Source organism: Hetaerina americana, unplaced genomic scaffold (assembly GCF_022747635.1).
Source record: "Hetaerina americana unplaced genomic scaffold, ioHetAmer1.1.p SCAF_50, whole genome shotgun sequence".
Taxonomy (NCBI): Eukaryota; Metazoa; Arthropoda; class Insecta; order Odonata; family Calopterygidae; genus Hetaerina; species Hetaerina americana.
The window spans coordinates 1-23,323 of NW_027287096.1; positions in this window are offsets into that span (position 1 = coordinate 1).

Here is a 23,323-nt window from a genome sequence, read left to right on the forward strand (position 1 = left end):
GATCCAAGTTGACGCTAGATTGCTACATTTTTATGTTTTACGCTATCAACAATGAAAAATGGCTAGTTTCAGTTATTGCAGTAAGATTTAGTTTATTACTCAGGGTCGCTCATATCGACTCTCACCTTTAGCGCTAAATGATGTACACTTCGTTGAACCCTGTGTATTATGAGTAATATTAGCCGTGTCATCATTTAGTCACAAAAGTTACTGTTCGGTTCTTGAGCTTACAAGAAGGGTTGTAGCATACATGTAGGGTTGTGATGGTTATAGATGAATGCATGAGATATAGAGAATATAAATAAGAGGACAACATAATGTTTATTAAAGACGCACTTACTTTTATCGTCAACTCATGATTGATCTTGAGTTAGCATCATGCCCCGATTGATCAATCAACCCCGTGATGAAGGCAACTAAAAGTTTCTCTGTTGACTTTATCACTTGCGATAATTGAGGCCACAAAACAATTTTGTAGCGTTTCAGTATTCACCGTTGTAGCGGAGGATTCAAAAGAAGAGGATCGAAAATATCCCGAGGCCGCTCGAAGTTCCCTCATTCGTTTCGTGCGACCATCAGGGCGATTCGCATGTAATTCCTTTTAAAGGGACTTATGCCTTTCGTCCCTCGGGCCGTGGTTTTGAAAAACGTTTGAAACGCGCTACAATGGGGAACGGATCTCGATATATCGGTTATAAAAAAAAGAAACGGAAAGCGGAACCCTCTCATCCGCTCCTACCTTTCCAGCAGGAGCGGTCGGTGTTTAGAGTGAAAGAGAATGGGGGTTAGGAGGGGGAGGGTGTGGCGGGGAGATAGATGAGATCGAAAGTGGAACGGTTTCGCGAAAAGGTCTTTGAACCGAGTCAAACTCTTCAACGGCGGGATGTTGGCAGAGTCCAAAAGAGAAGTGGGAGTGAGGGAAAGGAGTAGGATGTGTAGGGGAGGGGAAGGGTAGGAAGGCCCTCCCTATCTCTCTTCCCTTCCTCCTCCTCCCTCTCCGTCCCCTCCCCCCCAGGGAACGCATCCACTCCGCTCGGTTATCAATGAACGGGTGGGCATGCTCTCCTCCACCTGCTTACACCACGCATTCCTCCCAACCCTTTCCGTCCCCCCCTCCCCCTTTCACCGTCTCCTAGTCTCCCCCTCCCCCCACCCCTTGCGACAGGTACCCCGAGGGGTCCGCTGCTCCGCTCGCTCTTACCTGGAGGGCGTTCCTCCGCCTCGTTTTACGAGATGGATTGGTACAGCCGTGCAGCAGGGCAGGCGTGGACGGAAGAGTGGCGGGTGGATGGGAATGGGCGAAAGGAAAAAAGATCGTGGGAAACTGATTTTTTCGTTTTTTTTCCATTTTTTCGTTACCCTCCTATTTTCTTCGCATTTTATCGTATTTCTTTGTTTCGACACACCGCTCGGCCTTGTTTCGCAACGCTGCGATAGTGTAGGGACGGGTGCGGGGGGTGGTGAGGGCGTTCCCCGGATCTCATTGATGAGCATTACTTGTTCCGTCCACCGAGGTGGGTGGGTGGAGGAGTAGGTGGGAGGGGCTTGGAAAGGGGAGCGCGTTCCGTCAGTCGGTGTCGGTAGTGGTCGCGATAATGGACTGAGGTCAAAACGTGGGGTTGTGTGGGTCGGCTTGTTTTTATAGGGGGTGGAAATGGGTGGGATTCCATCTGAGGCCGCCTTATCCTCTTCCCCCGCCACATCTCTCGCTGCCGCTTTTTACGGATTATCCTAATTCCGTGGGGGATGAGGGAGGTATAAATTTTTTAAGAGTTGCCTGGGGTGGAAGGGGAGCGACTGTGTTTTTACGACCTCCTGAAAGCCACCGTAAATTGTCATAATTTAAATCTTGTACGCTGAGTCGATCCTTATGGCTGGGTCTTTAGTCACCTCATCACATGTGATAGGGCTTTAATCATGGTGTTCAAGTTTTTGCCCTACCTTTTAAATTTTCTGGGGCGTCTAAGGGAATTCGTTTTATCATATCTCCCGTCTTCGTTTGACACCGATTAAAATAAAAACTCGCGCCCCACATCCGCCGTTTATGATGCTAAAGTTTCTTTTCTGATCTATGTTATCACACTCGTCATAATTGCCATCTTGCGTGCGGTGATCTTTCGTCGAAACCCGGTTTTTTTATCGGAAGGTTTTGTTTATGGAAATTTAATTTTGTATTTGATGTTATTAAAAACAGTAGAAAAAGTTTCAAGTTTCGATTATAATTTGTACTTCATGGTATAAATATTGTTTCTTTTAAATGATAATATTCTGCGTTGATTTTTTCAGGATAAATAACTCATCGTTTACTTAGGATGACATTTTAGAGGCATAATTATTGCATCCATTAGATTGTTCCTTCTCAATTAAGTTTCACAATCATCTTTTAAATTAAGTTTTCAATGTATGGCGTAGGTTTTCGCCGCGTTCTGATGAATTGGCAGATTTACGGACTTCCTCCGCATTGCTTACTGTTGATGGGGAGGTTTTACCGACACTGCTGCAGGCATCCGGAGACCAGGCTGAAGGACTTCAATCTGTTCCTCAGTAAGTTCGCCACCAGTAAGATGCCAACGCGGAAGAAACCCGGAAATTATCTAATTTACAAGTTTCTAGTATTTTAGCAATGAAAATGAATGGCTTAACTGGAGTGAATGATATAATTTTAATTTAAGATCCGTGGTATGATAAATATTTTCTTTATTTTTTTAAGGATTGATGAGTACAAGAGATATTGGTTAGACAATAGATCAAATCTTGTGGAAACATCAAATAAAAAAAGTAAATTGGCGCGTATTTTTGAGTGAACTAATCAAATCAGTAAGCTTAGTTTCTATTATTCGAACCGTTAAATTTTAATGGGAAGTCTGTGAGGAAAATAAAATAAACGGCTGTTTTTGTTTGGTCTAATCAGCGTAATCGGAAAAAGTGCGCGTTCTTAAAAAGGACAGATTCATTTTCGTCTTCTTGTTCGACATGGTTTCTCGAGAGATTAATATTTCCCTTCGTCTGCCCTTCGTAGGAGCATTTATTATTTTTTATCCTCTCGCTGCAGGGACCAGAAATCTCAACGCAAAAGAGCTCTGGCACAATTTCGTCCTATTCTCTGCGAAAAAGGCTCACATTTTTGCGAAGCGAAAGTGAAAATGAGAGCAGTGGTATCTCGAATGTAACCCGTGTTTACCGCTTCGCTTGGACATCCGGCAATGCGAAACTTTAATGGAGATCGTGGGGGAGGGAGGGTGGTCATGGGGCTGTGGCAAATGTTTCCACTCTCAACGATTTTCATGTCCGTTACTTGTTTTCCGTCGCCGCTACAGCCCTCCTCTGTCCGCTGACGTCTCTCAAGGAATATTTTTTGACATAAAGCATATTTGTTAATTCTCATCCACGACCGCCGGACTTCGTATCGAATTTTAAATTCCCTCTAAATTGTTGCTTCACCATCAACCACGGTGTTGTGACAGGCGTCCATTGAGAGCCGTCAACATAAGGAAAAACTTGAATCGATCTAGGAGAAAAAAGAAGTTATAGTGGTTTTCAAAACCGACACATCGACTAAAAGTGCATAAAAACGTATTCGTTCCCGTAGCTGCCTAACATGAGAAAAGGTATTAATCAGGCGGTGATAATAACTCAATAATGCATGACTCTTGCTCTTTATCGGCTCTCAGGTAACCTTCTTACCATCCACAAGATGGGCATTTTATTTTATATCGTCGGCTAAAAGGAAGCTTATTTTCAGTCATCTAATGTCTAGAAATGCTATTTATTGGACACGGTGATCACAGATAATCCTTAAATGTAGCATTTCGTGACAAAAAAACAGAGAATTCGCACAAAGGTAAATGTTCCATCGGCTTAAGTTATAGTTCACCCTCTTGAACTATTGGGTTTGTTCCCTACTATTCCGAATGACGGTCTATATCCAGTGTAATAAATATTCTTGAGTTTAAGAAGCACGTAGTTAAAATTATCAGTAATAACAATTTCTTTACCTAAAATAGGTATTCTCGAGAGCCATGCGCGTGGCTTCCTGTCGGGTTGTATGAGAAGAAGGTGGATTTCTCTTCCCGTGACCGCTTCATAATCTACATTTCATTCAAGCTTCGAGGCTATAGCCACTTGAAATGATAAATTTAATTTCGTCTTTACATTTATTTCGCCTAGATAATATTAATAATAAATATGACAATTTGTTTCTAAAGGAACGTAAATTAGACCAATGCCGAAATTTGGTGGTGTTAGTCTCATGTATGTTCTTTTAAAAGCAATGATAAAATAAATTACTTTTAATTGATAAAAAAATCGGAGTGGATTTGCTGTGTAGACTGTGAGCTCTTGAGATGAAGTTTTTCGCCAAAGAAAACGTCAGCGTCATTAAAACGAAAATATTTGACATTCTTTAAAGTCCTATTCACCCATTGTTTCCAAAATTTATATGTTTTCAAACTCATTGGACTCAATGACAAAGTTAAATAATTTATTTCACATCCCTAATTCACTAACTATTCTGTATAGAACAGAAAATATTTTTGCATAAGACTAAATTGGAGCACCTAGAATTTTAACAAACTTCTAACCCCAGGACTTAACGTGAACGAACCTCGTAACTAAGCATGCAAGGTTTTCTTCTCGGAGTGTTTTAAATTTCTTCAAAGTTATAAATTTATGCCTGTGGTTATTTTAATCATAGAGTATTTTTAAAATTGTCGCCGATGTAAATTTATGGCCTTAAAAAACTGCAAACTTTTCACGAGAAACTCATTAAAACTAGAAGCAGTATCGCATATTTTGTGAGTTTTTCTCATTAAGGCTTGAAACATTCTGAAACCTAAATCTCTCCAACTGTTTAGGCTCAGACTTTTTATCCTCGCGAAAAGCATGATTTTATTATATGTTATATCATTTGGATAAAAGTCTTTGTTTCAACAAATAGCGACCGATAAAATATGAGCGGTAATAGCTCACCATTGGTTTTAGTTAAATACGTTAGAAATATATTTTTCTCCTAATACGGTGACTCCATCATTATTTTATCGTGAGGATATTCCCTATTTATGACCCTTCGAAGATAATGAAATAAAACCCCTGTCAGACAATGTTCTTCGCACTAAGGCCAAAGTTACGCCGAAGGGAGTTTCTTGGCTACGTCCTGGTCTGCTGGCTAGTTAATTCTTTCCCGGTCATCCAAGAGTAATCTTTAAGTGAACCCACATAACATATAAATTAATGACCGTTACGGCATCGAAAAATCCTTTAACTCCCGGAAATCGACCTCGAGTCATCAGAATGCAACATCAGTACACGTATTCGTAGGTACTAATTTGATTTTCTGCTCGGAAATCATTTGTGTCACAAACGCTGCGCTAAATTCATGCGTTCGCCAGGTGGAATTTTCGGGTTTTCGAAATCTCGTTTGGTTTTTAATCAACTTAAGAATAGAGAGTGCAGAAATTCTCTGCACATTGTTCTCAAGCCCTAAATGGAAATGACAGTCCGGATTACACGTTCGCCAGCTAACGCTTTAAGGTTGCGGGTTCGAGTCCCTATTTCTGTATTACCGCGTAATGGAATTTCAAGACTGCCCAAACAGTGCGATAAAGACTCTTGAGTCGGAACTCAAATAAAAATGCCACATTCAAGTAGTAAATGGGAACGGGTAAGGGAACGAAGTTAAAATATGCAACGAACCTTTTGCTGATTCAGGGTTTATTTCTTAAGGCCATGTTTTTTTTCTAGCAATTGTTAAAATTACGAGATTACTTAGTAAAAAGTGCAAATATTGAGTGGTTGGGAGAAGTTTTTTAATATCATTTCCACCCATTTCCTTGCAACATACCCCTTCCCCAAGTGCTAGGAAGATAATTTAGCCAACCTAATTTATTTATACCTGATTGCTCAACAGTGAAACAACGCCGGTGATAAATGAAATTTAAATGTGAGGACTGTATTTGAGTTTTTTTTAGCTCTTTTTAACCGCGGTGGAATTCCATCAAATCACGCTGTAAACAGCGCCGTACATCGGTTTGAACGATCGATAAAAGAGGTATTCCTAAACGTTCTGTCGGTGTCGTTTTTTTGTTATTCTAGTTCGAAACGTTTCGCTCCACTTGGTTTCAAATAAGTTTTTCATTCAGAAATTTCATTGAAAAAAATGAATCGTTCCTTCACCTCACTTTTTGTTTCGTTCCGATAAAATAACGTAATTTTATCATTCGACATGATTGTTTCCTTCCAAAAGCAATTTCATAAAAAAATGCAACAAAATTTTTAGTTCTGGATTTGTATTGCTCCTTCGAAATCACCTGAAAAAAATCTCGACACGAAACGCAATTTACGTAATAATGACTCATATTATATCACTCTTTTATGTGACAATGTTTAAATAGACAAGGTGAATCAGGGGTTTACATGGAAGCGGAGAGTATACCGTCTTGAAAACCTAAAAGAGCATAACTATTCTGAAATTTAGTGCTCTTAAAACTTAGCGGTTGCCTCGAAAAAATTAATTTTTGATATATTTTCCGAAGAAACCGTCTCTTTCCGTCATTTTCAGGTGCACAACAAGGTCACGAAAAATCCTCACAGATTACGGAAAAACGATACTGTATGTAATATTAAGCTCTTCATTAATGCAGTAAGCGATTTGTTTTTTTCTTCTTTTTGCTTACCACGGTTGACGTGGTAGCTTAGTGGGTAGTGCCTTCGAATATTGAGTCTGGTTTCGTATCCGGGTAATGCCCATGGACTCCCCGAGCTTCAAACAAGCTGTGTGGTGTTCGGGCATCAGAGATCTTCCTGGGAAACCGCAGCTGGCACAGTGAAAGGAACTGGGCCCCTATACTGAATGTGTGAATTTCACACGCTGTATGGGGCTTAGAACGCCGGGATCTCTACCTTCACATTTAAGCAAACCTTTGCTCTAATTACTATCATGCTGGTATGCGCTGCATTTTTGTGTGCTTGCGCGCGTGAATAGAGAAGGCGTTCGTTCACTAAATGTAATTGTACTCATATTATATCTTACTTTTTTGAAAGTTTTCTTATCCCATCTCACGCTCCGCCTTCTCTTCTTTGTCAAAGATGGTTATCATCAAATTCCTTGTTTTTCACGCCAAAAATAAACTGTAAAAGGTAAAGTATTTGACTACATGTTATCATCTATATGCCTCCATTGGTTTCAGTTGGAATGACAAACTTCCTTTCTATGAAAACACAATAAATCTAACATTAATATTATCCTGAATATATTTATTCTAACGGATATTAAACGAACCTATTAAGCAAATCTTAGTTTCTTGCTTCGGTTTCCAATGAAGAAACTCGAGTTACAAGCTTTCTGTCAGCCAGTGAAAAAAATAGGATCCTCTAGGTCTCCTAAAAGTGTTTTCCATGTGCTTGTGGAGGACCTTAGCTCCTTTCATTTGTTGATCACTGATAAATCTTCATTGAACTCCTATGATGCCTACGTTCTTCAGCACTCCTGAAATTATATTTCAATCGTATTACCAGACAAAATTTCGAAAAATCTTGGAAAACTGAAAAAAAACCTTTTGAAGTTCTCAGGATATTTCTTAATCGCTAGAAAGTTATGCTAAAATAAAATTTCTCGCGAAGAAACTATTAAATTCAAGTTCAAATATTTAATATGTGTTATGTGTATTATTTTATGTATTTTGTATGACACATTGGCTCCCCAGTGTTCATTTATGATATCCGTTCCGAGGATTTTATTTGGTATCTTTATGAATATATTCCGTTCCCCATTTGGTTTCTTCTGAATCGGGCGCTCCCGAGTTGTTCTTTATTTCCGTCCCCATGCCGTATCATACACGGAAAACTTTGGGAGCTACCAACATATATCACCAACCTGCTCACTCTCTTGGTGATTCATTACTTATGGTTGGTCTCTATCCCAAGCCTGGAAGAAGAAAAGATTAGGGCCGCGACAACCGAAAAACATTCACTCTCTGCAACGAATTTCGTAGACATTGCTTCTTGCGAATAGAGATCAAAAGGGCGGAAAATCTGTTTTTCTGGGATTACCTTTTGAGTGATCCCTGGATCTCATGGCGCATGGATGTTGAAACAGGCGTTTCATGTTGCGTTATCATTAAGTGGTGCCCAAGAATAATAAGCGCGTGTCGGTGATTGCGTCAGGCAGTTCACCTTGTTTTTTTTTTGTTGGAGGTAGAGGATCTTAAGCTGGATTTTAACTCGTGTCCCGACGTGAGGCATGAATTCCTCTGCGTGAAAAAAGAGCAAGAAGCAGAAGTCATTCCAGTTACGTATCGAAGACGCGCAGTTCAAGGTCATTGACGCGAAAACGTTTCGATAGCATTTGTTGACGCGTAACTTAGCGTGCATTGGATCTACCATAAGGGAGAAGTTGCGGACTTCGGTGCGAACAAACTAGGGGTTCGGGAGGCGCCGTCCTGTTCAGGGTGGAAATTGGAGAGGGCGCCAACATTTTGAATGAGTGTGGGGACCCCTGGAGAGAAGTTACCCCAGGCCCGGAAATGTTCACCATTCCTGGGTGAGGAATGGAGGTCGCAGGAAAGACCCGAATGTCCAGACACTGAATATTTATCTGTGGTTTACTCCTGTATTATTCTGCAGTTGCTCATCATTATTTACGTCAGCTAAATCTTTCAGCGGGTGACTGGGTAATTCATATTTCAGGTTTGGTGACAGATTAATTTTGTGGAAAATGCACAAGTTTTGAAGGCATCGCGGTCGGGGATGACTCTATCGTTTTGCGAATACAAAACTGAAAGAGGTAGTCTAAAAATTCGAGGAAGCAGCATGCATATGTCCGCTTGGTCATCCACCTGAAACGCCCTTCAACTCTTGGCAACATAGGTCGAAGTTGATTACAGGATGTGGTCAGCAGAAACCGTGAGGTCGGTCTCGAACAAAGATCTTTTGAAAACAACAGACTTTATGTTCAACCATGCTTTTATCGTTCGCAGGAGTGAAATGCGTTTTCAGGGTCACTACGTTGTCAAGGAACGAAATTGAGTTTTTCCGAACACAATTTGTATGTTCTTCGAAAATCTTGTCATCACTGGAGTCAGCAGAAAAATTTAAGAACACGGAGAGGTATATAATGAACGTTAACGCTACACGACTTAGTAGTTTAATTATGTTTTGGTCCTAAGACTTTCAATCCTCTTCGCTTGTTGCTTGGTTTACCACGCAAATGCATTCACTTTGCAACTTTATCTAGCGCCTTTGCACTTAAGCACGTTTGGGAATTAGATTAAATGGACTTTTTAAGAAAAGATTAAGAAACTTCGCTTGGCGCCTTCGACGTAACGATTGTTCACGAAGGGAATTTCTCACACTTCTCTATTTCTAGGAGCATGCTCACGAAGCTTTTTCCGCAATCCAATCTCGCGTGAGACTAACCTTTCCCAGAGTTTTGTTTTCATGCCAATGAGCCCACAGGAAATATTCTCAGAGATTGATTTTAGTCTGGACGCGGAGAATTGCATCGTGTTTATAGCTATGGGAGCGGCGGCGTCGTGTGAGAAGCAGTTGCCTCCGAGAATATAAAAACATTCCTTCATTCAAGTGCAAAGTGAATGGTCTCGTTAAGTGCACACTCGTGACTCATTTAAAGCTGATACAATTCCGAGTCGTCGCTCTGTAGAAGGACGTCAAGTTGATGACAGGAAATGTATGTATACAAATCGAAACTCATCGGCGTACGTAAACGATGTGTCTTGTTACGGTCCGTGGATGAGAGACGTTCATCAACGTCGCAAGGATGGAAATTGATGATCATTGGATGCACAGACATCCTTGTGCTTGTCCCTCCCGAGTTATCCATCAATGAGCGAATCCATTGCCGAGCAAATTTCATTAGGCGCTCGGAGTAAATGCTCTTGTGTGGGAAACGATGGACTCCTTGAGATGCTACATCATGGAACATTCTGTCGTATGTTTACAGATGATAATATCGGAGAAGTAACTAACTAAATGACCCCATACTTAAGGGAATTAGCAGCAATCAGTTATGAATAATTCCTGGCAACATAACTCCCCAGGCTAGATTTGATCTATGGATTTTTATAATATTTAACATTCTGAACCGACATTTATGGTCTATTATCCAAGACGAATGTAATGATGAAGCAATTATACCCATGCTAAATTACTCATTAAAACTCAGCAAAGAAGTACGAAATGAATCGAATAAAACAGCCCATCGTGTCTGCACGTAAAATAGGTAAGACTACTTTTTAGCTTGATTTTGAGGGAATACCGGGCTATTTCTTTGTGTAGTTAAGAACTTTGATTTTTAGTGCGAGACCAGCGCGTTCTTATTGTCACGCCAATAGATTCGGATAGTTTTTAGATAGGGAGCACATATATTGGAATAAGGAGAATAATTTGCGTGATAAGCTTTTTGTTTTATAATCCTGTCGGAGAAATTTGGTTAATAGTATTTTCAGTGATTACTTTTACTTATTTATATTTATTTGTTATTCAGAGAATTTTAATTCGCTCTTCAAGAAAAGGAATACTAAGGAACTCTCTTGTGTTGAAAATAGTTCGTACTGCATTAGGTTTTGAGCCCGCATAATCTGTGTAAAATGATGAAACGCAGCGTAATACTTGGGAAAATGGTAAATAATTGATATTTATGATTAGCTCAATTTCTATTCGTTTCGTGTGCATTTACGAGTACATATTGGGGCCGAGAAGAATTCAAATGTTGTAGACGGAAGCAGAAATGTTCATAGTGCCAAAGTTGAGTTCCAGCTGTGATGGATAGCCTTGTACATGACTAGTTCATTTTGAGTTATCATGGAAAAAAATCAGGAAAAAGGCTCTATATTTCATACTATTAAAGGCATTTATTTCATGTTGCCATGAGATTATTCCTCTTAAATGGCGTTAAGAATAACGATGTCTTAGTAGTGAGGAAACTGCAACCCTCTTTGCCACTTCACTCCTGTTCAGCAAAAGTGTCTTGAAATAGCACGCAGAGTGAAGTATACCTTTGAACGACCCTCAAAATATCGCAATGCGCTTGGCTCACCAGTTAAAGTGTTTGCTTTTAGCTTATGGGAAAATATTTCCCGTTCCCTGTTTCAAGTCATAAAAATCCCCTAACGGTTTCCATTTGCCCACTGTTAATTTCCCAGAAAACAGCAATTAGTTTATCTCTTTTGTTCCATATCCGTGCTCCAATGATATACAGGGTTCGTCCAGAAAATAAGTGTACTGAGCTCAGGAAAAAAATTTATTACACTTTTGACTGCCTTTTTCAGCGTCGCTTGCCAACATACCCCCCTCCAATCGCAGCCCGTCAGAGCGGTGCTGGGCGCGCCTGGAGCGGCGGGAAAAAATCAGTACACTTATTTTCCGGACGAACCCTGTAAGTAAAAAGGTTGATGGAGATCAGCTCGTATAAAGCAAAAGGTGAAAAACGATGTCATCAATTTAGGTTTTACCTTGAACCGGTGAACCTCGACGCCGGAGTTGTCTCACTTTACCTTTAAGAAATTTTTCTTAAAAAAACATACTTTGTTTTTGGTTGAAAAATCATGGATAGAAAAAGCGATAATATCTTCAAACGCCATTGAGTTTATAATTTAAAAATATTTCATGCAAGGTTTGGTATTATATGATCACTACCCTCATCTATCCAATAAACCTTCTGGTCGATAACTATGAATAATAAAGGCTATAGCTGTTGAGGTAGAGAACTGTGGTCTTAGACTACCGAACTTAACTTCGGAGTGTACGGAAATAAAATTGCTCCGTAGTCCCTTATTTTTTCTAAATATATAATCGTAAATTTAGTAGCTTAATAATTAGATTTCATACTGTGTAGGTCATCCTTTTGCAATCCTTCGTCTTTCTTTGCTCACACAAGTATACAAGGTCATAAAATGTAGAAATATTAAATTTTTTTAACTTTCTGTTTTTATATTATAATATTTCTTCACTATGTAGCTCGGTTGCACATGGAGCTTTGTCTTTTAGGGTCTAATAGGATGTGCTGTGTAACTGTTACGCTATCCTTGCACTTAAATGGGGCTGGCATGCCTTCATCCCTCGGTGACAATACCTGAATGCATCCGACTGCTGAAATTTCGTTCAAGGATCCTTCTGTCGTGGTAAGGATTATCTACTCTCTTTTCCAAAGAGAGAGAGAACACTCCTGTGATGCAGCTACAGAAGCACTAAACTTTTATCCGCGCGCAGTAAAATATGTTAAACATTATACTTCAAGTGAAGCACAGATATGTGATGTCATCATATTCATGCGCTGGGTTATTGTCCACTTAGAGTTTTGTATCTAATGACATATCTACTTTCGGCGTTTGAGATGTAATTATAAATATGTAATTCAGTTTACCTTTCTCGATCATTGCCAAAAAACTGAATGTCGTTATCTAAACTCAAGTATTGAATATCATGCGGAATATTTTTTCCAAGAGTAGACATTCAAATTGTGAAAATATTCGTGCGTGAGCAATGGCTCTGAGGACAATGTTATCTACGATGCATAGACACTTTATAAGATTCACGCAGATGGGCTCGAACGAATTATCTTGTGTGTGGTTGGTATGTGTGCAATTCATAAGTGGCAGAAAGTTTGGAGAGACTGTCATGGAGTAACTTATGTCAAATTATACATTTATTTTTTCAAAAGGATTATTTCCACGAATAATTTAATTATTCGCATTTTAATTATTCGAATAATTTAATTATTCGCGGCTGGACGTGAGTTGTTATGCTGTGTTGTTAAAATCTAATAATTGTATGAAATTAAAATTTACGCATGGTGACAATAGTTAATTTCCTCTAAAACAATTGTTCTTGCTAATACTTTCAGCATACGCTGAGTCTAATTTAATATATTTTAATAATAATGTTATAGAGGATTGAGCTTTCTGCCGTAATATATTAGAGATCACAGTCGTGGTGTACTTCCCAATGATAGCTCAAATTATTTATAATTTATCCTATGGCCTTTAGCTGATCTATATATCATGGAGTGGGTGACAGTAGGCTTTCGGTGATAAACCAAATGCCTTAAGATTATGTAGTGAGATATGAATAAAGAGGACGAAGCACACTTACACAGTGCAAATATATTCGGGCGATAAACTCGTATTCGAGGTCACTGGGGAATAGATTGCCACTTTGTACTCTAGCTGCATTGCCATAAGGCGTAATTGACTTGTTTACACTTGGCGTGAAAAATTTCAAAAATGGTGAATTTTTTAAGTTAGAGCAGCTTGTTCGCAGATCGATGGATTCACTACAAAATCTCTCCAGAAATAAACTTGGACCATAATTTCCTTTCGGATTGAACAATTCTAACTAACAGGTTGTTTTGAGGGATTAACGGAGTTTGTACTTAGCATTACTTAACTCAAAAACAGGAACTTTCATTTGCATTATGTAGATGATACCTTGATTTTCTTAAATAAAAAATTGAGAAGGTATTTTTATGAGATTTTTATTAATCGTTATTTTATATATGTATATATATATATATATATATATATATATACATATATATATAATATGAGGCCTGGTTCAGGTCAGTTTGGCCTGAAGAAGGCCTCAGAGAAGGCCAAAAGCTTAAACTTTCTGAAATGTGAGTGTCCTTTTACGTGTTGTCTGTTGTGCCATCCAAATATTATATTGCTCTCTTCAACGCTTCTACTTCGTCGATATATGTTTACATGAATAAAAATTTCATCATTAATTATCACTATTTTTCGAGCTTCTCTGTACGACACTGCATATCAATACTTTCACAGAATGAATCGGCATCAATTAAAAAATACGAAAAGAGAGGGATTTATTAAATAATAATAGGCATAAACTGGGTTAGAATTTCATTTGAAGGAACTGTAAATTTGTTTTATTTCGGAAAAGCGTTATGACCCTATGACATCTAGAATGTATTATGAAAATAATAGTTATAAAATACGTATGTGAAAATATTGGGAGAATGAATTGCATGACTGGAATGAGCACGACTGTATAGATTTGATTTTTTATGCTAGAACTGGGGAATAAACAAGAACCATCTTCTAAAATGATTTAAAAAATATAATTTCTATTTACAAAATTGTTGTTGTTACAAAACTTGTGTAAATTTTGTTTGATATAGATTCAGAGTTTAAACAAGATAAACTGTATGGCAGATAGTAATATAGCTTGATTATACGATTGCTTTAAAATCCGTTCCCTAGATTTTTTAAATAATTGTAATTCTTAATTGCTTTGAAAATGAAACTTAATGAGGATATCAAATATTTATGTGTTAAAACTTGAGGTTGATTGACATTAAAATATATGACAAAAAATATAATTTAATATTAGAATGGAAATTTTAAGAACAGAATAATTTAGTGATGGTGTATTTAGTTACGTTAGTTTAAGCATTGTGAGGTCAAAAGTCATTTGAAAAATATAGAGCAAGTAGAATAAAATACAATTAGAATTAATGAGGTATTGCTTGGATAAATTGCATTCTTGAATGAAGTATTTGACAGGAAAAATATAAATATTATCTGGATCATGGTTGAAAATGATTCTATGCAATAACATGAAGTAGGAAGCATTGATAGTGGGCAAAAAAGGAATGTTTAATATGAGAAGTGTCTCTGATACTCCAATATGTAATAGATCTTTTTACTCTAAGGAAAAAAGCCACCAACTTAGATATTACACCAGAGGTAGATAATATCGCTACTTTTTTTCAAGTTTTCTGGGGTAAAATCTATCCAAATAATCGCTCGAATAAATATTGTGAACATCTTTTTTTGAAATGGCATTGAATAAAATCCACAATATGGAAGATTAAGTCTCTTTAAGTATTGGAAAATTTGTCTTCTGCTAACGAGTCAGTAATGTATTATTTTAAAAGAGTTTTAGTGATGAAAATCTTATACACGCTTATAATATTGTGCAATGAATGGTTGGTTAAAATTTCATTAGCTACATAATGTATACCGAAGTAATAAAACATATCGACTATTTATAGGGGTTCATCATTGATGATATCCCAGAAAAATAAGATGAACTATTTCTTTAACCCTGAATTTATATGCTGAAATTAGTAGGTATCAATTATTGATGGTTAATATTTTTCAAGCCTCTCTATGCAACATTGCATATGAATGCAATGTCGCACATAATTGTCAGTTGCAGCCTTAATGCGTATGAATAATGTTGAGATCTTTATAATTTTTGACTAATCGTATGGATTAATTGCGAATATCACGCGTAAATAGTAATGCAATCAAAAAACCAAGATGACAATTCTTATCATTATTTAAAAATTGTATATTAGAGAGCATTTTTGAAATTAATCTGAGTTTGTCGATTAAACGACTTTACCTCGTATTTACTTACGTTTTTAAATGCTTATTTCGTTGAAGTTAAAAATCAATTTTTTAAATGAAAAATATTTCATTTCATAATCGCATAATCTTACAAAAAAAAGGAATTGATTTATCGAATTGAGGGAGAGTACCTGATTCGGGTGGTTAGTTATTTATGGCCCATTGCTTACGTGGTGTCATCCACACCTCAACAACGGAAAAGGGAAATCATCCGAGGAATCTGGAAAATAATGTTGTGGTATCGATCTGCTCACGATGCAATGGGTTTTTTTTCCGTGGAGCCATCGTATCCTGCTAGCATAAAAGCCTTTTCCTCTCTTTTGGCTGATTAATTAAATGTTTCGAAAGCTTGTTTGTACATACTTATCCACTTTTCAGGAGTAACTCGTATCGCTCGCAGTCGGGGAAAAACGTTCATCTTCGTTTTTTAATGGAAATTGACCACAGGTTGAACGGAGAATGTTACTTCCCAGAAGTATTTACTCAGCACTCCTACTGCCATGTTAATTTACACTGCATTAACTTATACAAAATGCACTAAGTTTTTTTTACATTTTTTGTTACATTTGAATGCGAGGCAGTTGCTTGCATTCTCATTTCCCTTCCCAGTGTTTTCTCTCGATATTCGTCTGCTATCAAGAGCCTGCTATTTCCTGTGGAGAGCTCTTATTTTTTAAAATCCTCAGAACCTCATTTCATTTTGTAGAAAAAAGCACTTTAATTAATATTTGACGCAAAATTTATTCAATGAAATACCTTACCGTATCAATTTCCTAACAAGATGCTTGTATATATCATTATGATTTACCAAACATTTATGCAATAATTCAATTTATAGTAATGCATTTATCTTTCAAATCAACTCTAATAAATTATGAGTAACGATTAGGTACCATTGTTTTTAATGGTTTAGCTCGCCGTTATATCTTTTTAAATCTTATGAGGATTATGAATTTAGCAATAGGCATTTACATGAGCTGCACGAACTCCATCTCACATGCATTTCTTGTGATATTTAATTTGATTTTCCTGATTAGTTCCTTTATGGTTAGTGAAAGACACTCCGCGTGTTCAATGGTACCTTGTAAATTGCAGACATTACCGCATATCATCTGAAAGGATCTACAGGGTAACTCGTAGGAACGAGAATCCGATCACTTTCTTTGTAATCAGGACCTTGACTTTATTGAATACCTTACGTCCTTTTCAAAAATTGAAAAAAATGGTACCAATTAACAATTTACACAAATACACCCACCCCAATATATATATATATATGTATGTATATATATATATATATGTATGTATATATATATATGTATGTATATATATATATGTATGTATATATATATATGTATGTATATATATATATGTATATATATGTATATATATGTATATATATGTATATATATGTATATATATGTATATATGTATATATATGTGTATATATATGTATATATATGTATATATGTATATATATGTATATATATGTATATATGTATATATATATGTATATATGATATATCTCGATTATACGGAAACACACGAGCAGTATAATAATTGGACGGCACAGTAGAACACAAATAAAATGGTAACACTTAAAAGGACACTCACACGGTAAATTGTTTAAGCTTTCGGCCTTCTTCAAGTAAGACTCTTAAGACTAAGTAAGACTAAGAAGTCTTACTTGAAGAAGGCCTCGGAGAAGGCGGATAGCTGAAACAATTTACCATGTGACTTTTCTTTTAAGTGTTACTATTTTATTTGTGTTCTATTGTGCCGTCCAAATATTATATATAATGAAAAAATATTCATAAACCAAAACTGTAGTGTCTCTTAATTTTGTCTTTATAAGTTTTTGTATCATCGCCACGCTTGTGACTGACCTTAGACACTCATGCGCGCGCACACTCGCGCATGCTGAACTTTCTTTGCGGGACGATCTATGTAATCAGTTAAATATTAATTTTATTTTAATATTATTTATATTTGGAGTCCCCATTCATCAGATAACCCAATATATCCAGTTGATATGAAAATCGTAATTCCATCAACTGTATGAAGAGTTTTTTTCGTTACTTACTTTGCTGTAAAAAAACGTAGCGTTAGATACTGTTTCAGCAGTTTTTATTGTTGGAATTAGAATTAATTATAAATTCTCAATTTGCAATTTTTATTACACCTCGCCTTTTTCAATTGCCGATATTTACTTGCTCTAACCATGGTTGCAACTCGCGGCTTGTGTGTTTCAGCGCAAGTCTTGTGCATCATTGATTTTCTTGGTCAAAAAAGGAGGATATAAACTGTGTGCGATCTGCCTTCTCCTCCCATCTACACCTACATTTGGTGCCTGAGATAGAATCGATAGTGGAACGAATATCAAATCGAATCGGGAGTTTTGATTTGCGTTGGATTTACACTTCGAATCGAATCGGGTGAAATATAATTTATTTATTCAGTGCGCGCAATTCTAATTTCCATATCTATAAACAAGGAAATATTGACTATCCTCTCCCTTGGATTCTCTCTTCCCTCTGAAAAACACTTATATTCATTGTATTAGTTTGGTGAAAATTATCTCTAAAACAGTTTCCATGTTCTATTTCTGTGTATTGTCATTTTGGAGAATGTTGTTTTTACTAAAATGTTTTAGTCGAATGGCAATTTACATTGTCATGACTTCAGTCTTGTGGATTCAGCTTGTTCCAAGAGCGCAATGCATAACTGTGGTAGTAATATAAATTGAAATGTATGAATGTTTACGCAATGGCACTTCAGGACTCTTCGAGTTCAATATCACATATTGGACTGCAGAGTTGTTCGAACTGGATACTTAAAAACCACCCGGAAAATGGCAATGAAATTTGTTGCTTTCATTTGATGGCGTTAAATAGTATTTCTGTAGAATTGCTATATTATAATATAACCTCATCAATGTGGAACAGATAGCAAACAAGGCGTAGTTAGCATCAGTGTGTCGTTTTCCATGAAATTCAATGGTGTAGCGATGCATTTCGCACCACCATAAGAGAAATTGTAATTCAAAGGAATATAAGAATAGTGAATATGTATGTCATTTTGATTAATGCTATTGTAAATAGATCGTCCAATATCTTTTTGGGTTTGAGATTGTGAGAGAGAAAAAGTATTTTGATTATTTAAAATAATTTTTTCCTGCTAGATAACCAAAATATCAAAGTATGAGGGTTGCATGGGATTATTAAAAATTCTTATTGCTCTTTAAGTTATCTCAAATCGCTCTTTTAAACTTTCACACATTAATTATGGACCACTGAAATTTTTTTTACAAAATTTTTACAAACAGTTAAAGTGGGCATTGACTAAACTTATTAAAACAGACGATTGATACTGGAATTAAATCGAATTATCCTCAATTTCTTCTCTATCGTGATGTACACTCATATCGAATCTGGCATTTTACCTAATCTGCTACTCTAATATGCCCTTGCAATTTGAAATTAAGCGAGAGTATTTTAAAACACCTTTCATGGCAATAAAATCTGTAGTTAACTGGTCAGCTTAGAAGAAAATGAAATAGTATTAAAAAGGGATACTTTGAAATGGTTATGCCATTTTTCTGCTGTTTTTTTACGAGTTGCTTGAGGAAAGAAATAATGAATTCAGGGTTGTTTCTAAGGTAGGTATAGACAGCTCTATATAATTCACCATGACTCGAGGATAGGCCTTTCCCCTAAATAGAATCACACTGTCAATAAACTCTCTCTTTTTGACAACTTCATCCACCTATACTGAACGAATTTCTTCCGAAAACCCTCCCGCAAAGATAGACGTTCAGATTCCCCGCTGTCATGACTCCCATTTCGATTCACATCAACGGGGAAGGGCGAGGTCGGCGTCTCACACCTTTCCACTGCTTCAAATATCTACCTAAGGGGCTGTCTAGAAAGAGTGGAGGCAGATGCTAACGCCCCCCCCCTGACTTATGGCCTCCTGCGTTAATTAACAGTTTGCTAGATAAAATAGGACAGCAACAGTAATCAAACCGAAGGTTAGTTTGATAAGCGAGGTAGAGCTCACATAATAATAATTTTATGCCCAGCGTCGTGTAAAATTCACGCATCAGGGTCGATAGGAAGGGCAGTGCCTTTTCCTGTGCCGCCAGTGGTTTCCCAGGGATATCTGGTGCCCGAAAAATCACACAGCTTGGGCAATCCTGAGGTTGCCCTGAGCCCGTCACCTGGACCCTCCGGTCAGTGAACTGCCATGTACCTAAAATAGGATAAAATCGACAAAAACTGTACTTTGCAGTGACAAAAAGTCACGCGTTATATTACATACATCAGATTTTGAGTATTATTAACAATAATAAAAACCTGCAATCAGTTGGATGAAGAGTTGGTCTACGAAGTGTTGGGTTTGTATTCCACCGGCTTACATTTTGTTCCTGTAGTCCTTCAGTATTTTTTAGTTAATGGATTGACTTAGTTAATCACTGGTGAGGTATGTTATATTCAGTTAACTTTTTTAACAACCGACCAATACTTTTCATAGCGTATATATTAAATTAAAATATCGTATTTTATCGATTACATTTGAGAATCCCTTTGCCCCCTCATTGTCCTCTCATCGTTGCGATGAGAGGACATTTTTATTTGACTACTTGCGTTCATGGCGACACGAATGATAGTGGGGAAAGGGAAAGGAAAACTATTTTTGTTCACCTAGTGCCACACTCGAAAGTCTGCGATTGGTAATACTGGGGCCCTCGCCTTTGGACATGGCCTCGCGCTCTCTAATACCATCTGTTCAGCCAGAGGAGGCGCGACCAAGGCCTTAGTTTTCAGCTCGGCTTGTCAAATGACTTCGTAGACTTTTTCTAATAACAATGAATCTGATGCAAAACGTATCACTTACATTCCGTGGTATCTGATTGAAATATGTTGCGACCAAGAGTGTATTTGTTGGACCATATAAATTGACTTGTGCTCCCAAGAGGCCTTTTCTCAATGTTGCGAGATTACAACGGCCGGCTTTTCATGAAGGTTAGGTTCTGAACCATGTTCTTTGACATACGTTTTTTTTTTGCTGTATCCGCTGCAAATTACACATCGCGCCGCGCTCATCAGCGCCTCCAATCCGTGACGAGTAATCCCTTTTCAATTCGGCCGCGGAGCAGGAAGTGAACCGCGTTGGGCGATCACCCGGGCGCCTTTTGTTTGACCGAAGGCCTCGCGCTCAAGTTAATAGCCCTCATTCCGCCCGCCAATCTCGGCCAACCGGCAGGGTGTCTGGGTGGAAAAAAGGCGGGACGCGGGCGCAACTCATTTGGGAATGATCATTGTAGCGCGTTTCTTTCAGTGAGATCTGAAGGCCTTTTCAGTATTTAGGGGAATTAAAACGAGACGGAATAATTATGCATGAGACTTACTACGGCATTATTGGTTTTGTAACACAAATCCAGCAATTTATTACCGATATCTGACTCGATGATTTAATTGTAGTTATCTCCAGAGCATTTTCCTCCATGTAGTCTACGTGATCGTGAACTGCCGAGAGTAAAATAATCATTTGCTTAGAGATATATCTTTCGGTACTCCTACGGGTAACTACACGCTTTCTATACCTAATAGGAATTTTGTGCATGATCTATAAGTCTCTATTAAAAAAAACTAGGTTTAAACTCAGTTTTTCTGTCTTTAAATTTCAATTTAAACGGTATCTAGTTATTTGTTGTCTAAATAGATTCAAAAGGATTTATCGATTTTGTCCGGTGGGAATTTGCTTTCCAGCTAAGTCAGCCTTTGCTCTTTTGATTCTGATAAACTAGGTGCTGTGACAAGTTGACATGTTCATCGATCTTGTCTCGCCTAGAGAGTTCTTAAATAATTTAACTCCGTTGAGCTTTCTCCGCGTCATATTAGTTCAGAAATCTCTTCGTCGCCTGATGTCTTCTCATATGAAGTGAGCTTCTATAGAGTGGATATTTCACGTCATGATTTCTGTTGATAAAAGTCGGAAATACTTTTACTTTTGGTATGATTAACTGTTTGCAGTGACAAGTTTTATCATTGAAACTTTCGCATGAAATATTTTCAGGAAATTATTTTTTGCTATTATTATTATATGCGCCACCTTATATCTTTGAAATATAACTCCTTTTAAAAATGTTTCCGAAAAAGTTCATATCCGTATCTCAGGAAACCTTAACTATATTTTGATGACACTTAACGTGTCCCTGATTGAAAATTAACTGCCTAATGCCGAGCATTTGAAGGGGCAAGTTTTTTGTTACGCCCACCTCCAGCCGAGCGGAATTATTTATGAGGCTCAAAGAATCGTTTTCCCTGAACCGTAAAAAAATGTAAAAAGAAACAATGAAATGAGATGTGATATACAACTCCACAGATCCAGAGATTTTGTTTCACTTTGGTCCATTCATCTTGGGAGGGCGAAAGAAAAGACGCTGACAAAATGCCAGGGAAAGAATTCATGTTCTTCTCACAATGAGAACTCCTGGAAACATATTTCTCGTAAAAGACACAAATCAAACTCTGTAGATGGCTCTGCAAGCCCTCCGGGAAAACGGGACCGGGTAAAATGAGCAACGAGACGTGAGGATGCGAAAGAAAATGAACAGGTTTCGGCTTTTTGTCTAAAAAATTCTATCACAAAAAAATCGTCCTGAGAGCCGTTACCGCGCGTTTGTAATTTAGGTAGATCTCGCTAAAATTGAGATCCTCGGAGAACTGGTGTCAGTCGGAAGCTCGCTTGTCACTGAGAGTAATTTCTGCTCCGTTGACGCACTTGTGCCCGTAATCTACCCTCGTAACTTAAGGACACGCGGAGACTGCATTAAGCGAAAGAATTGTACCAAGAGTATACCAAGAACTTGAGTAAACAAAAAGGAGCTGCCATCGAGTTATATATACGTTTTAGTTTAAATAATAAGAAATATTTACTTCGTTGATGAGAGTTGTATTCATGGAAATGGGGATTAAACGATAATGACTCTGATAGGGGAGGGAAAGGATTTGGTATGAGTGTCAAGTGAGCGCCTTGTAAGCGTGCCAGGTGTGTTGGGAAATTACTTAAGTACATAGATGTTTATGCTGCGACCTGGGAACGTCTCGGGTCTTTTAGTGACACCGTGGCGAGGAATAGCTAAGTATTTGGCCGTGACGGGGTGCATGACCCGTGGGACTTTTCTTTCTCCTCAGACGTGGCAAGAAATGCAAGTCAAATCCAAATACGAACTATTTATCTAACGTGTATATATATTTGAACCGTAGTTAATCAGATTCAAACTGAAGATATGACTATGTTCCATACTTCAATGATGTGATGTGTGGCGTTGATTTTCCCAGCTCATTTAAAATCGAAGCGTTGTATTTTTCTGATCAGTTGAACTTAGTGCAAAACCCAGAGGAGATCCAGAAATGTAAGTAGTTTCCTAATCTGTGATTATCACGCCCGTTGGTTAGAGTTAACAATGGGATGAGATCCTTCCTAACGTATCAAAAGCACTGTAATGATGCCGAGCACATCTGATTTCATGTTCTTTCTGCATCAGCTGTAAATAGTTATGTACATTCTTCAGATATTGGTGAATATCGACGCATTCCATTAAAATGTAATGAATTTCAAAATTACTACACGGAGCCGATGCGACCACCGGATTAAATTTGCGCATCTGATTTCAAATGCATGTATCTAACTTTCCACCGTTATATTCGTGCTTACTTCTAGCGCATTCTTTAATTAATTAAAAATTGGCAATTTTCCACAAATAACATTTTTGCATTCTTTGATAGTCTATATTGGCGAAACCCATGATTTACACGATTGTAAAAATAGGCATCAATTGAAGTGGAAGGGTTAACTTTATTGTGTACGTGTGTATTTTCCCTGAAAACATTTTTTTTAAGAGATATCTTTAATTTCCCCAGTATCTAAAC